The following is a 15,776-nucleotide window of genomic DNA, read 5'->3' on the forward strand; positions in this document are numbered from 1 at the left end:
GCTGAGACCAAATCCTAAGGTAAGTACTTTAAGAACATTCGACAAGGTTAACGTTTTGATATACAGCACCTTTTGAATTTTAATATTCTGATTGTCAGTGAATAAACCACCTGGCCTAGATTTTTCAGTGAACCAAAATAAGTGAGCCAGATATGTGATGTCATTTGTGATGTCATCTTTGTTGTCCTGGGTGTAAGTCTTAGCAGTGCATGGTGGTGGTGTGAGTTATGGTTGCTTAGCTTACCATAACTGGTGAATTTCTGAGGTTTTTCGGTTTTACCTGTAACCATAACGTCCTTGTGACAATGTTTTGCCATTGAATTTCATAGGTTTTTAGTAGTGCAACTTAACCATAATGTACCTTTAACAAAGTTTTTTCAGTGACTTTCATGCGTTTTTACCAGTGCATGCTATTTTCCTACAACTTACTAATATCATACTTACCCAATAAGCAATATTTTTGTCCAATTTACAAAGTTTCACCTTAAAACTCTGCCATTTCCCACCTTGTAGCATCATTTTTAACACGTCTATACACTTTTTGCAACTTTTTGAAATAAATTTGCATCTGTAGACGTCCGGGAACGTCTGCCTTCATCGCAGACCTTCTGGACAGTGCCACATGACCATACGCTTGCGCGCGGCATGGTGACGTGTTCGCGAAGGCATCTGCACGTTGTGATCGGATCCGTGCTTTGAAGACAGTTCGGAACTGCATTTTCTACTGATCTAGGAACTTTCAACTTCAAAATTTCCCTTGCACACCTCCTACACCTTTTTTTTACTCATTATCGATTAACAATCTAGTACACAGTACATACTTGGAAGAATTTAATCAAAACTGCTATTTATCTTAAAAATGGCATCAGTTATTGCCATCCCTCCTCCCCAAGAGCCACCACCACCACCAGCTAGAGGACCTTCACAGCAAAAAAAGCGCAGTACTTCCAAAGACAATGAAGAGGACCAAGAAGATGAGGTAGAGGAAATGCCTACTTCTAGCACCAAGATCGAATCATGGGTGTGCCAGTTCTTTACTACTGTTGGGAGTGTACCAAAGGCTAAAGCTGCCAAAGTGAAATGCACTGAGTGCAATTTTGTACTCAGTCGCAGACTACCTGGACAGTACTCCTACGGGACCACATCCATGCGCCGCCACACCAAATCCAATGACTGCAGCGCTCTCAGAAAGGTTGTTCCTTTCTCAGCAAGTAGTAAGCTGTCTTCTCCACCTCATCTTCCTCAAAAAATACTGTAACCACACAGCCTGATGTCTGCGGGCTACGGCGCGTTATAAATAAATTAATGAATAAATAAATAAATAAGGAGGGCTCCAGACCATTATCATCCATTGCAGCCCCAGAAATGGGGGATAAAGGCCATTAGCACCCCTGGTTGCTAAAGCGGGAACCCAGGGTGCGGCGTCCAGCTGTCAGAAGGAAGCATTATTCTTCATAAAGCGGGACACCGCGTCCCGCTGTAGGAAGGAAAATCCTTTTCCAAGACAGCCAACATCGAAAGAGAAGGTGGGGCTCCGTACACAGCCCCTCTTCCCTAGCCATAGCAGCCTGCAAACCCCTATGAACATATTACCACAAGTACTTTTTTCCCTTTCAAACCTATCCTACCTTCAAATAACTTTACCACATAGCCGGTCCCAGGTGGACATGGCCAATTTAACACAATTATTTGTCCCTAGCGGTCATGGCCTGTAGCCATATTGTCTGCGTCATGACCTTCTACCATGACCCGGACAATCTGGCCACTGCCCATGGCCATAGGCTATACCTCAGTCACCAAAGATCAATCACTATTTTTTGTACCTACATGATGACTCTTGTCAAAAAATAAAACACGTGCACATTTGCAAAACCATGCTTTAATGTACTTGCCAATACTCATTACGCAAGTTTGCTGGAAATTCACCCATGTTTTATTTTTTCAAAAGTGTCGAATGCATGCACATACAATAGTCATATAACTTAGTCCCCACTTGGCAAAATCAGAACAGACTTCACAACACATTTAGATGTAGATCTAACATCTTTTTGCAAACGTTTGTGTAGATTTGTCAAATTGCACCACATTTATAAGCCTTTCCAATATTTTTTGAACCCCCTCTTATTTTGCCCCCTCTTGACAGAATCCCACCAAACTTTGCAAGAACATACATATTTAGATCTATAATCGTTTTGCAAACCTTTGTGTAGAATAGTCAAATGGCATCACATGTCATAAGCCCACCAAACTTTGCAAAACATTTATACCTTGATCTATAATCATTTTGCCAATGTAAGTGTAAATTCGTCAAATGGCACCTCATTTATAAGCCTTTACAATATTTTGTGACCCCTCCCCTCTAATTTCGGCCCCACTTAACAAAATCCATTCAGACTTTACAAAACCATGTATATCTAGACCTAAAATCTTTTTGCAAACTTTTGTGTAGATTCGTCAAATGACACCTCATTTATAAGCCTTTACAATATTCTGGGACTCCCCTCTAATTTTGCCCCCCTTGAAAGAATCCCACTAAACTTTGCACACCCATTTGGAATCGGGTTAAGAATATAAATGCAGAATTTCATGCAGTTTCATTAAGTGGCGCCAAAGTTATAAGCCATTTAAGAACTGCTTTTCACCATCCCTGTAATGCAGAGGTGTCAGCGTACTTGACAGGACTGTTCGCGAACATCAGGACCGTTCGCGGACTTTCGCAGCAAAAAACACCTGTTTTTTTGCTTCTTGCAGCCATATTCCCATCCCATTCTCATCACTCCTCACCTCCCCGAGAGATTATTTGATAAGTTTGACAAGTGCAAAGTTGTGTTTTTTATATGTTTTTACCATGCTGTTCGCAGACAGCAGCCGCTGTCTGTGAATCTAAGATGGTAGGCGCATCGAGAAAAAATGTGACGCACCTCAAGCTTCACTCCAACCAATCACTGAACATGTCATCTGTCTGCAGACATGACGTAAGCCAATTGGCCAATCGAGTGTCCTATCCGCGGAGCGAACAGGGAGGTGTGTTAGGAGCGGACATAGATATCACTCATTTTTTTAGACCTACTTTTTGGTCGTTTTAAAAAGACTACTGGACGGATTTCCACCAAATTTACAAAAGTACGCTTTTGGGACCAGGCCACCGCTCCTGCTGCAAATTTGGTGAAAATACGTCCAGTGGTTTGGGCTGTAGGCATGAGCAAAGTTTTTTCTCCATTCAGTCTATGGGAAAAAAATAAATGTTGGGCCCCCCCTATAACTTTGCCCCCCATTGACCAAACCTCACCACACTTTGCAAAGAAATTCACAGTTGGCCATATACTCATTTTGCAAAGTTTAGTGAGGATTCGTCCAGTGGGAGAGAAGTTATAAGCCGCCCAAAAAGTGCTCTTTCTATGGGTTTACCACGGCCATGTAAGGAAGATACAAGGATACATCAGCTGATGGGTAGTCAGGTGGGTCGGTGGTTGCGGGGATCATCAATTATAGAGGTTGGTCAGGTTTAGTGCTTGGACAGATGCTTTTTCAGGAGCAGGGCCTCGTCCCTTTACTGGGTGGGTCTGATGTGAGGGGATATATGTGTTACAGTGGTCCGCAGGAGGAGGTTTGCAATGTAGGGTCCATCACCCCCTACTTTTGAATAGCAATGTTACATGGGAAACAAATGCATACAGACTTCTGAAAGCAAAAACCCAATTTTTATAAAGTTTCCCAATGTATGTATTTTAAATCATTAGCATAGCGCGAAACATATGGCCTTGCTGTCTCTTCAGAAGACGTTGTTCACTTAGAGGGAGGATGAGTTCTGGTGCCAGAAGAATCCCCTGGGTGTATGGTGGGGAGGTTGTTTTGGTGACACATGGGTGTGATAGCTAGAGGCTCATGGTTGAAAGTGAGTCGAGGATTATTTATTTATTGGGGAAGAAGGCAGTACATTATGAGTCGAAGGCAGTTGATTTGCGGCCAGTCTAAGATATGCAACCCTCATTGCTCATAACTCCGTCACTGTGTTTCAGATCATCAGTCATAACTCGAGGCTTTCTAAGGTTAAAACAAAATTGTTATTATATTTGGGTATTTACTGACCAAGGATCCAGCTACTGGAAGCGACGGAGCGCCTTACAAATCATAGGGGCAAGTACATGGCGAGGGGATCAGTTTGCAAGGAATAAGTGCGAAGGAGCAACTAACAACAGGGTGGTGGGCGGCGGGCAGTTTGGCAGCAAAGGATCTATTATCAAGAAGGGGAGAAAACGAGGGGGAGCAGATCGTACAGTCTCAGGTGAAAGTGGGGAGTGGAGGGAGTGTGGACCTAGGTGATAGGCTTTTTTGAATAGATCATTTTTCAGATGTTTTCCAAAAAACACACGCGGTTTAGCTTAGCTTCAGATGGGGATTAGCCGCGTAGTTCTTGAAACCTGTGCCTGGAATTTTGTGATTTGATCCCATGTTGTTGGATGCTCTTCTTGTTGGACAAGTAGCGATTCCTGGTGGAGTTCATCTACACGTATGCCGCAGACAATTCAAATCCAGAGAGCAAAAGCAGTTTAACAATTGTACATAGGTTAGAAAAGCAGAAAAAGGGGCACACTACAGTACAGTCATCATGGCGTTGTGTCAAGAGCTAAGCCAGTAGTCGGTCAGCCAGTACTGATGGAGCAGTACACCATCTGTATCGATATGCTCAGAGGACACTGCGCAGGCAACAGTGAGATAAACCAAGAACTCTGACATTCTTTCAGGATTATTTATGGTTACTTTGGGGCATGCACAGAAGAACATGGCATATTCCAGGCCCAAGGCTATGAGTTTCTCCTTGAAAACAAAAACAAATGTATCAGATTTTATAAAAATAATGTAGGTAGACTGAGATTTTGTAGCCGGGTTCTCAAGGCTGTCTGCTTCTGTAGCCTTCCAATGCCTGTAATTCCAGAAGCAAGTAATGAAATGTCTTGGGATGAGGTCAGTTTCAGGTGAGAAACAGTGAACCAGCAAATGCTGTCCCCCCTCGACCAGTTAGTGTTAGGAGAATGGTAGGGTTAGCCAAAATGTCCCAGAGAAACTGCTCAATGAATGTGTCCATATTTGAAATTTTGGGTAAGCCACGAAGGCCCAGAAAGTGCACGTTTTTCCAGTGGTATCTGGTCTCCAGGTCCTCATTCTCGGCCCTCATGCTCCTCACATCACACACGTTTGTTCATAATGGATGGAACGTTTGAACCCCAAAACCTCTATAGTGGCAATCATGCTTTAACTTTCAGTTACTCTGCCGGATACCTTGTAGAGCCTGAACACTGGATTATCCATTTTTGCCCCCCTGATGTGAACCAAGTTTGCATTTATTTAAGCATAGTGTTGAGCTCTAGAGCATCCTGTCCACCGCATCCTGATCCTACAGCAATAGTTCTGTCTCATCAGAAGACTTTATGGTCTATTTAGCCTCAATGGGTTTCTTGGAGAGGTCCAGACAACACTAACTCTTGGCACCACCAGTCGTATAGCACAAAGGGCCAAGAGATTGTAACCAGCCGGTGTCTCGCCTAAGGTAGAATGTAGATGTGTCCTTAACACAGAAAGTACTGACATGCAGGGTAAGGCAGTGTGATGTATGACCCCAAAGTACTGCAGCTCTCAGGGCATGAGCACAAGGAGACAACTTTCCGAAAATAGCAGGTCAGTGCAGCAGGCGAAGGCCACACACAATGCCACCCCTTCATTGACCTCTTAAGGCCAAGCAATGACCCCACAGCAAGAGTAAACATGATCACAGGACTGTCAATCTTGCAACCCAAATGTGGCCAATACTGTATAAGCAAATTGGGCTTCAATTATCTGGAATAATGTCCAGTATAAGGTTAGAGCCCAACCGATGAACACAATGTGGAGACAGAAGGCATAGTCTTCAGAAGATACGGGTTGAAGGACAGTATTCAGATATTGGGTGTGTTGGAGGAAGCACAAACATCCTATCTTTCCATCTCCCGCCTGGATTTCGATCTGTATAATGCATCAGAGAGGGAGGCTGAGCCATGCAGAGAAAGCTCCTACCTCCTTATGGTTTGTTTGGTGATATTTAATATCAGGTAGTATATGTGTGCTCTGGGATCCAGGCATAAGTAGCACCCATGGCCCCCACTGCACTGGTCTGTCAATCCTAAAATATACACATGCTTAGAAAGTATAGACTGAAGTGGTGTAGGAAGTGTTACTTACATAGGGAGCCTGAAGGATGTATGCGTCTCACTGCACACTCATCTCCTGCATGACAACCCCCTCCCCACCACCACCCCATGGACTACTGGCATAGATTGAAGACTGAGCCCTTAATCCTGTGGTGGCAACAGCATCTCAGATCCAGAAAGGCAATGAGGATCATGTATGAAGCTGCCAAAGCACAAGGGCATCCTGACCATCTGGCAGCTCCCAGGTCACTTCTGGGGCACACTAGGAGCTAATAAACATATGCAATGCTCTCGGGTCCTCTGAAACAATCAGCCACCTTAGCCGCTGCCTATCTGGCAATGCCTCCTAGGCAAGTTCTGTGGGTATTCTGGCACCTTGCTTTAGTGGGATTTCTGCATCTTGCAGATTATTTTGATATTGATTACGAATTGTACTGATAGCACATATGTTGCTTTTGAAGTGGTTTATATCTTCATGATATTCCATGTTAGGTAATTGTCTGTCTGACTGATGTTGCATTTGCTACACCCTGTATGTGAGACTCAGAGTTTTGGAAGGCCCATGTTTTTTTAAAGTGCAGTAGTCCAGATGTGCCTCGACCACAGATCTGGTAAGTGCCATGTGGTGGCTGGTTTGTAGGGGTGGTATGAGCTTTCCGAGAATAGAGAGTTGGAGGCTCCTACCTTTGACCACTGCATTTTTCAGAAGAGAATCTTAGGTCAGAATCAAACATTATGTTCAGGTTCCTAACTTTCTGTGTCAGTGCCAGGTCTTTCCTAAGGGATAGTGTAGATAAACACTGTCATTGTCTAATTCTAAATGCCATCCAGCACCAGCGTCACTGTTCTCATGCTATTCTGGCAGACAAGCTTCTCCTTCGCCCAGTAGTAGACATTTGTCAGCCAGTTTGTGATGTTGGCCTGGATCTGCATCTCCTTTTGCAAGGCAGAGATGGACTTGGGTGTCCCGAGCATTTGGGGTTACAGATGGTGCTGTTCTGTTACCTTTGCCAAAGGATGCATGTATCTGTTAAATAAGAAGGTTACAGGGACACATCTTGGGTCATTCCTCATTAAATCCTTTTCATGGAGGATTAGGAAGAACCCGTCCTGGTTTGTTGGCTTTGCTTAAAACCATTCTCTATAAGCAGGGATCCCTTGCCATTCATCACTGAGGTGTGCATTGTTTCTGGTATTGGTGTCCATTAGCAATGTCTGACACATTATGGTAGAACATGCTAATTGGAGGGCAGGTTTGGTTGGACTTCATAGACGTGTGGTGCCTGGCTTTGGTGTGGCCTATTGCATGATGTCAAACATATTGAAAGCAATCTGAATATTAACCGGATATGCAGTAGCAATGCAGGTTCACTGAAAAAGGTTCTCTTCTGCATAAGGTACCATGCCAATTTCTCTGAAAGTATAGAGAAAGCCAGGCCTGCAATATGCCCTGCAAGAGACACGTCACTCTTCCCTCAATTTCCTGCAAATTGGTAACATATTATACGACAGTTTTACATTTATATTAACTGACTTCTTTATCCAATGATGAAATGGGACCCACAACCATATGTCTGTGTTCAGGAGATGACTTCTCCTTAAGAATTATTCAGAATAATCTGATTTTTTTAGATACTAGCTGTTCCTGGCGTGATATACACCATTCTAATATATCTTAAAGGTCAATATTGGTCGGTAATTCATAGGGTCACTTCATTCCCCCATCATAAATATCGGAATTACCACTGATCGCTTCCAGGAAGGGGGCGTGGGTCCCTGTGACTTATTAATGGTCATTAAAAAGGCTGAACGTATCAGGTGGAATGAGAAATATGTGCAGTATAAGAACAGTATCAAAGTTCCTTCGATCACACAGGCCTCTTGGATGTGTCTTTGTAGACGCGTAATTGTCAATATTGTGAATTACTTGACTAGGTGATGAGTCCATCAGACATGGCACCGCTAAAGAAGTGAAGGGATCTGGGATTTAGATCACGAAGGTTCTAAAGACTGAGGCATCTCTGTTAAAGGTATTTCTTGTTAGAAGGTGATTTGCAATTTCAATCTGTTTTGCTGTAAATCCGTCTCTCACTGACTTTGAAAGGCAGGAGATGTGGAGAATTAGTCTACACTTACGAGCCACTATTCCACATATTGTAACAGTATTGGGCAATGATTTGCCTAGGATCCTAGGACATTGCGACCACGGCTGATCTCCGAGAAATTTACAACTTTAATTATGGTAGCGAAACAGTCAGGCTGAGAAATACAACACAATCTAAATAATTTCAATTTGTTTAGTATTGTTTATGAAGTGACAGAAGATGCTGGCAAAGGCTGCTTCCGGGTCCTCTTCAGACACACCTGCAAATAAAGTCGGTGGGAAATGTAAACATGAATGTTTGAATGTTTAAAGACAAATAGCACCAGCACCATAAAAAGCAACATGAGCAAAGAAGACTCCTGAACATTGCAATATAACAGAGTACAGAAGAGAGAGAAAGAGAGCAAGGTCTTTTGACAAACAGATGTGTGCTTTGCTACTAGTGAGATTCCACTCTGTCACATTTAATCACACATCCCAACCTCGTGAATACTCTATCTACCCCCCCACCCCCGTAGAGTACACTTATCGCTTATCCTCATCATGCTCATCAGCAGACTATACATCTGATTCACTAAAACAAATATATATCAAGTGCACCCACTGGTGCTCTTTGTATCAAATAAGACTCCATTTATTTAGCTAAGTAAGGTATGAGTGCAGCAAATATAATGAGGCAAAGTGATCATATGGACAATTGTGCAATACTGCCCTGTTTCAGGATAGCACACAAGGGGCCTCATTACACGGAAGGCGGTAATGGTTAACGGCCACCGTTAATGGTAACGGTGACCGTTAACCAGTACCGCCTTACTACGAGGTCCCTTAGCGGGTTGGTTATTTAACGCCTGCTTTTTGCAGGCGTTAAAAACCAACCCGCTAAGGGACCTCGGAGCTAATTACGGCACCGCAAAATTGCGGTGCCATAATTAGCGCCGTCCCCATTCCCATAGAGCCCTATGGGGCAGAAATGGGAATGGGGAGGGGCAATGGCGGAAGGGGGATTCCAACCTTGGAATGGGGCGGTAAATCCCCTTTCCGCCAAGGCGGTGCTGGTATTTTACCGGCATGAGCCATGGCGCTAATAGCGCCATGGCTCACCGCCTTCCGTGTAATGAGGCCCAAGGAAGTCCTCCAAAAAGAAGGGGTCCTCTGTTTACAATGTAGAATTTACCTGATTGTAAAACAGTTAAATACTTTCTCAGCCCATTGTGAGGATTGAGCAGGGCTTTTCAACAACCATTTCTGTGCCATTCAACATACCGAAATGACCCGTTGTTAAAGTGTTGCCAATATGACAATTTGACAGCAAGTTCACAGCATAAATGTCTGTGTTACTGCTCTCAGCTTAGTGCCCAAAACCTCTAGTTAATGATTGTACAGTTGAAAGAATGTACACATGTGCCAATGTAATTCAATTCAGTAGCTTTAATCAGAAACAAACATTTCTTTAAAGCACATCTCACACAGTACAAATAGAATCTACATAAAAATACAATATGGTGCCATTAAAAAAAACAACATACAATATACAACAGTAAAAACATGCAAATGGCCGAGAAACAAAGGTACCTCATAATAAATCCATGAATCATCAACACGTGCCATTTGTCACCATCCATTATACCATACACCATAAAGTGTATTCAACACTGTGGGCCTCATTACGAGTATGGAGGCAGCCATGACCTTAATAAGGGCATGGCTGCCTCCATACTGGGCTCCAATACCGGGTTCTGTAAATGAGGAATTAAGGGGTCATTCTGACCTTGGAGGACCCGGTAATTCCTCATGCACAAAACCATTCCCCCTTCCCATTAGAGCCCCCATAGGGCTCAATGGGAATGGGGATGGAGCTAATAACGGGCTCGTTATTAGCTCCTTGGTCCCCCCGCGGGACCCGGAAAGGACGTCTGGTTTTACCAGATGTCTGTTCCGGGTCCCGCCAGGGTCGTAATGGGGGCCAGTGAGTGAAGAAAATAGTTTGTGTGGCTTTATGGGGGAGCACTACATTCAAATGAGTGCATACATAAAGTTGTTGCCTTTAACCCTTAGTGCGATATGGGGCCTGCACTGGTATTATTTTTAAAGAGGACTATTTGTAATGTTCTAATCTCACACTTTGGGCATGAAATAGCCGTGTGATCCATAAGGAAAGAGCACATTTCCCGGAATCAGATTCCTGCTCCGAATTCCATTGTGACAGCATGCTCTTCAGCAGGCTTAGTTGATGATATGTGGTGTTCAATATATATTTAATATGGACTGTAAGTAATACATCTCTGTCGAAACAATGCAATGCCCTCATTTCTGGCTCACTCGACAAGTTGTGCAGTATCTCCAAGTAACTGTAGCCATGTAAGGGAAGAATATTGTTGAATCTGTCTCCCGTTATCAAAACCTCCGTTTTTTGCGCCATTAAGGCAGAATGCTCTTTCCCTCAAGAAGTGATGATTGCGATATATGCGTTCAGTGACGTCACCCTGCTTTTTCAAACCATACCCTGCTCTGACGTTTATCTCGGTGGCTGCGTACATATGACAATTAGAATGTTGTGACTCAATGAACCGGAGTAAGGTATCATGACCCTCCAGACCATGCTTCCCCCTCCCAACTCATCTCGTTCTCCACCTAAATGTCAGCTGCTGAATTTGTCAGCTACCTCTCCTCCAAAAGGTCTATCAATTGTATTTATATAAGTATTCATTTAGTTTTTATATAGCGCCTTAAACCAAGGCGCTGCACAGAGGAGAAGCAGTACAATAAAATGAATAACAAAAGTCGTGATAAAACAGTCTGTCATATTAGCCAGAAGAGAGCAAGTGGGACTTCAATGACTTACGGAAAACAGAATAGACAGAAAAAGAGTAAATAGAGTAAGGAAGAGCATTCCAGTGTAGAGCAGCTAGGAGATAGAAAGATTGAAAGCGAGTCTGAGCGCAAGGAGGGCATGGGGCAAAAAGAAGAAATTGAGAGGAAGAACAAAGAGATTGAGAAGGAGTGTAGAATGAAACCAGAGAGGAAAGGTGGCCAGGTGAAAGACTGCGGAGGGACTTGAAAACAAGACATAAAGGAATTAAATTTGTGATGAGGATGAAAAGGTAACCAGCCAAGAGTAGAAAGGGAAGAGGAAATAGAGTTGCGGAAGGAGGCAAGACACAGAAGACGAATACAGGCATTAGAAACAGATTTCAGAGGAGCAAGGTGAGAGAGGAGAAGACCAAAGAGAACAGTGGAACGGTAAAAGAGTCTGGAGAAAATCAGAAAAGATATTAAAAGTTTTGTGGCTTGAAAAGTAAGAAAGGGACAAACTTTATGGATGTTGTAGAGGTGGAAACGGCAGGCACGCAAGGACATAGAGATATGATGAGCAAAGGATAAGACAGAGTCAAGGTACAGGTCCAGATTATGAGCAGTGTGAGAAATAGGAAGCTGAGATGGGGTGAAAGAGACAATGGGGGGAGAGTATTAGCCAGAAAAAAGAAAACCTCAGTTTTAGCAGCGTTAAGAGTAAGATTGTGAGATGACATCCAGGTTTTTATAGCTAGCAAACAGGCTGAGAGACGTAGGTGAATATCAGAGGAAAAATAAGAAAAGGACAAGAAAAGCTGAGGGTTGTCTGTATAAAAGTGATGTGATAGACCGAAAGAAGAGATAATTGGCGCAAGAGAGGAGGTATGAAGGGAGAATAGAAAAGGACTGAGAACAGATCCTTGTGGGATACCATGGTCAAGTGGGAAGGTGTCAGATGTTTTACTGGCCCAGGACACTGAGAAGGTCCTTTGGGAAAAGCATAATTGCAACCATGAAAGAACAGAACTCGAAAACCCAAGAGATGAAAGAGAGGCCAGTAGGAGCGAGTGATCCATTGTGTTAAAGGCAGCGGAAAAAAATCCAGCAGGACAAGAAGAGTTGAGTGTTTAGAATAGTGTTGACTGACTAAAGAGTTTATAATGGAGAGGAGAGTAGTTTCAGTGGAGTGACAGGGACGAAAGGCAGACTGAAAGTGTGGCAGAATCAAAGAATTAGAGACAAACGTAGAAACTTGAGAGTAAACCAACCATTCGAGCAGCTTAGAGGGATAGCGCAATAAGGAGATAGTAGGAAAATGTGAAACAAGCAAAGAATCAGCGGTTGGTTTCTTTAAGATTTGAAGAATAAAAGTGTGCTTAAAAGATAGAGGAAAAGTTGATGTTAAGAGACAAACATTAAAGAAGGAGGTGAGATAAGAAACATGAGATGGTTTGACTTTGGGAATAAGTGCTGAGAGAACGGGTTCAGGGTGAGCTTCAACCAATAAGAGTGGTCTGTTAATTAGTAATAGGTGTGAAAGAGAAAATTGAGACCGAGAAAGAAGTGATTGATGAGGTAGGTAGTGATGGAGAAGTGGAGACTTCAATAACAGAGCGAAGAGAAGCCACCTTTGCGGAACATAATTGAGCTAGATCAGAAGCTGAAAGAGTAGAACAAGTTGCATAGTCAGAGGTAGGGGGTAAAAGAAGACGTGAAAGGATTTGAAAGAGATGCCTTGGATGGTTTGATTGTGTATGTAAAAGATCAGAGTAAAGAGAATGTTTTGCTGAAAGTAAAAAGTCTCAGTAGAGTGCATGATAACAGAAGTATGAAGAATAGTCAGCCGGAGACTTGGACTTAAGCCAGTGTTTTTGAAGACAGTGCAAGAAACACACGTGAGGAGAAAGTCTTGGTTGGGAAGGTGTTTGGGTAGGGTAAAAGGTGGAAGTAGGATACAGTGTGTCCAGGGAAGAAGATAAAGAGGAGGAAAGAACCAGAGCAGCTTCATCAGCAGGCAGGCAGGGCTGCAAAAGAAGAGTGTGAATGCAGGGCAGAAACACAAGAGGAAACAAAGAGTGGGGTATTGAAATTGCATAAGTAATCATACAGAGTAGACCATGTCTGTCCTCCTCCCACTGCCTCATTTCTGCTCCCCAGCACCACAACCTTTCCTTATTATCAGAATTCCCTCCAGCCACCACAGATGAGCTGGCACCTTTCTATCGGGGTGTCCACCCCTGCTTGTGCTACTGCTGGCCTCTTTGCACTACTAGCAGCCATGACTCTGGGAACCTAACCTGCTCCTACTTCTCGCCTTTCTTCAAACGTTCACCTTACATAGGAATCTTCCTAGCCTGTTTCAAGGTTGTCAATATCGTTACCTTTTCGAAGAAACCCAATACTGACACCAACAGCCCAGCCAATTACTGACCTGTCTCTTTCTTCTTCCTCACTTCCCAATGTTCTCAAATGGATAGTCCTGAATCACATCAGCGATTACCTGGAGACCAACCCACTCAGTGAGCCCCATCAACATGGATTCTGCAGCAGGCACTGCACAGAGAAAGCACTCACCCATATGTCTAACTCCCTCAAAATGGTCACCGGTACCTGTCATCTTTCCTCATTCTCTGTCATTGCTTTGCTGCCTTAAAGTCAATTAACAATGTCTCCATCATTTTAACTCTATCACATCTTGGGTGGCCTTTCCCTGGATGGAGGCCCATTTTGTACCTCCTAGAACTCTGCAACCTCCTCCGCCCTCCCCTCCCCCCACTTGATAGGGGTCCATTTGCAAATCAGTCATGGTACTTCTTACCACCTTCACGTCTGAGCTGTGCGTTCGCGTCACTAACTGACAATGTTCTATCTTCACTAGATGGGGTTTTGATGCCTTTTTTGCAACCTCTCTAAAACTAAATTGATCTTTCTCCTGGCTTCACATGTCACATCACTTATTCCCCCAACCTCCTTAACGTACCCCTAAGACTCGTAATATGGGGGTTCTCTTAGACAGAGGCCTGACATTTCAGCACTTCATTACTTCCACTGCTGCTCTTGCCAGAGGTAACCTCTGAACATCGGGTAAACTCAGTCTGCATCTCAGGTGTCCCTCTACCAAAGCACTCATGTCTACCTTGGACCTAAGCAGGCTGGATTGCTGCTACAACCTATTCATGACACTATCCCTCTACCCATTTTCTCTACTTAATAAATGATTGAACTTTGTTTTTCGTACCTTCTACAATGTCTCACAATGCTCACGCACCTCTCCACACTGCCTTCGGGTGGCTTGGCGATTCATGCAAAATCACTGTCATTTCAAATTTCTCCATGTTGTGTTGAATCCATCCATGGGGACCACTCCCCTACCTGGATGAATCTATCTTCTAATATCTTCTGGCACTCTTTGCTCCCAAGCCCTCTTACACCCAACCCTCCCTTTCCCAACCTCTGGTGATTACTGCTTTTGCAGCTGTACCCAATGGGTTCACCATCATTGGCTCTCACTGCCCCCAGAAATTAAGGATCGTTCAAAAGAGTCTGGCTTCAAGATTATTGTTCTGAACTACTTTTTCTACCAAGAGGGAGCCAGAGACTTAACGTACTAGGATTAGAAGTTTGGTGGTAACGGTACAACATGCAGTAGTACTACATGCTTTACTGGCCCACCAAATTATGAGTTTCACATTTGAAACTTTTGGAAACTGCTAGTTTGTATGTGGAGGAAATCTCATCTAGGTAAAAGCATTTCTGCATGCTGTGTTGCCCAGGCCATGAGATATCACTGCATGTGGTAATACCACATTGGAGTCCAATGAATTCCAAAGTGGGGAATAAAGGAATGTGACGAATAATCCAGAATGACATGGATCCTTCCCATTACTGCATGCAGTAAGAGTAAATAAGCTTGACAGTATACAGCACCAAAATCCTAGTGAGGCTCTAGACTGCTTGTAGACGCCTCAAAGATCCCCTACCACCATCATTAAAGTATTGCATAGCGGTGTATATCTGTAAACACATATTTTGTCCCCATTTACACTTTTCACCTCCTTTCACACCACTGCCCAGTTTAAAATGAATTACTATATAGTGCCTTGTAAAGGTTTATAAAGCACCCAGCAATGGGGCCTCTCCAGTGTTGTCTGTTTCCCATTTACACTTCCCAACTCCTTCCATATCAGCACCGCGTTTAAAGTTTTAGGTTCTATATAGTGACTTGTAAAGGTTTATAAAGCACCAAGCGCGGGGACCACTCCAGCCATAAATACGCCCTTTTTACAGTGCTCCTTGGCAAAGTACTGAATACAAAAAGATAAAGGTTGAGTAGCAGTGGGTACACATAAGAGCCCAGCTTTGCTGGAGTGGGATTATGTAATTTTGATGCACATGCTTCAGTTTGAAAAAAAGGGGTACACTCATTCAAACTGTTCCTGTTAACCCTTCCACTTCTCATACTCAGTTGCAGATAACCATGTGCTCCAATGTGTTGAAGTAGATAGTGCAAGAAAAATAGGACTGTTTGCTTGTAATTGTGCATGGGTCTGAGGAAGGGGTGTTGCTAGGTCTGGAAAAGTGCAGGGGCTAAGCCAATGTCGGGACTGGTGGGATTCGGGGCTAGCTGTAGCCTTTTGGTTGTAGCCCCTTGACTCAATTGCCTCTTAGGGCATGATTCCCTGCCCGCCCCCCTC

General features: G+C 43.5%; 1 protein-coding gene across 1 annotated transcript in view; it reads left to right on the top strand.

The window, feature by feature from the left end:
- Positions 1-15,776, top strand: part of ASAH2 (N-acylsphingosine amidohydrolase 2) — a 475,375-nt gene that overhangs the window by 409,440 nt on the left and 50,159 nt on the right. The gene's annotated exons all lie outside the window — the stretch shown is intronic.

The sequence above is a fragment of the Ambystoma mexicanum genome, chromosome 8 (genome assembly GCF_040938575.1).
Source record: "Ambystoma mexicanum isolate Mex_15411 chromosome 8, UKY_AmexF1_1, whole genome shotgun sequence".
Classification (NCBI taxonomy): domain Eukaryota; kingdom Metazoa; phylum Chordata; class Amphibia; order Caudata; family Ambystomatidae; genus Ambystoma; species Ambystoma mexicanum.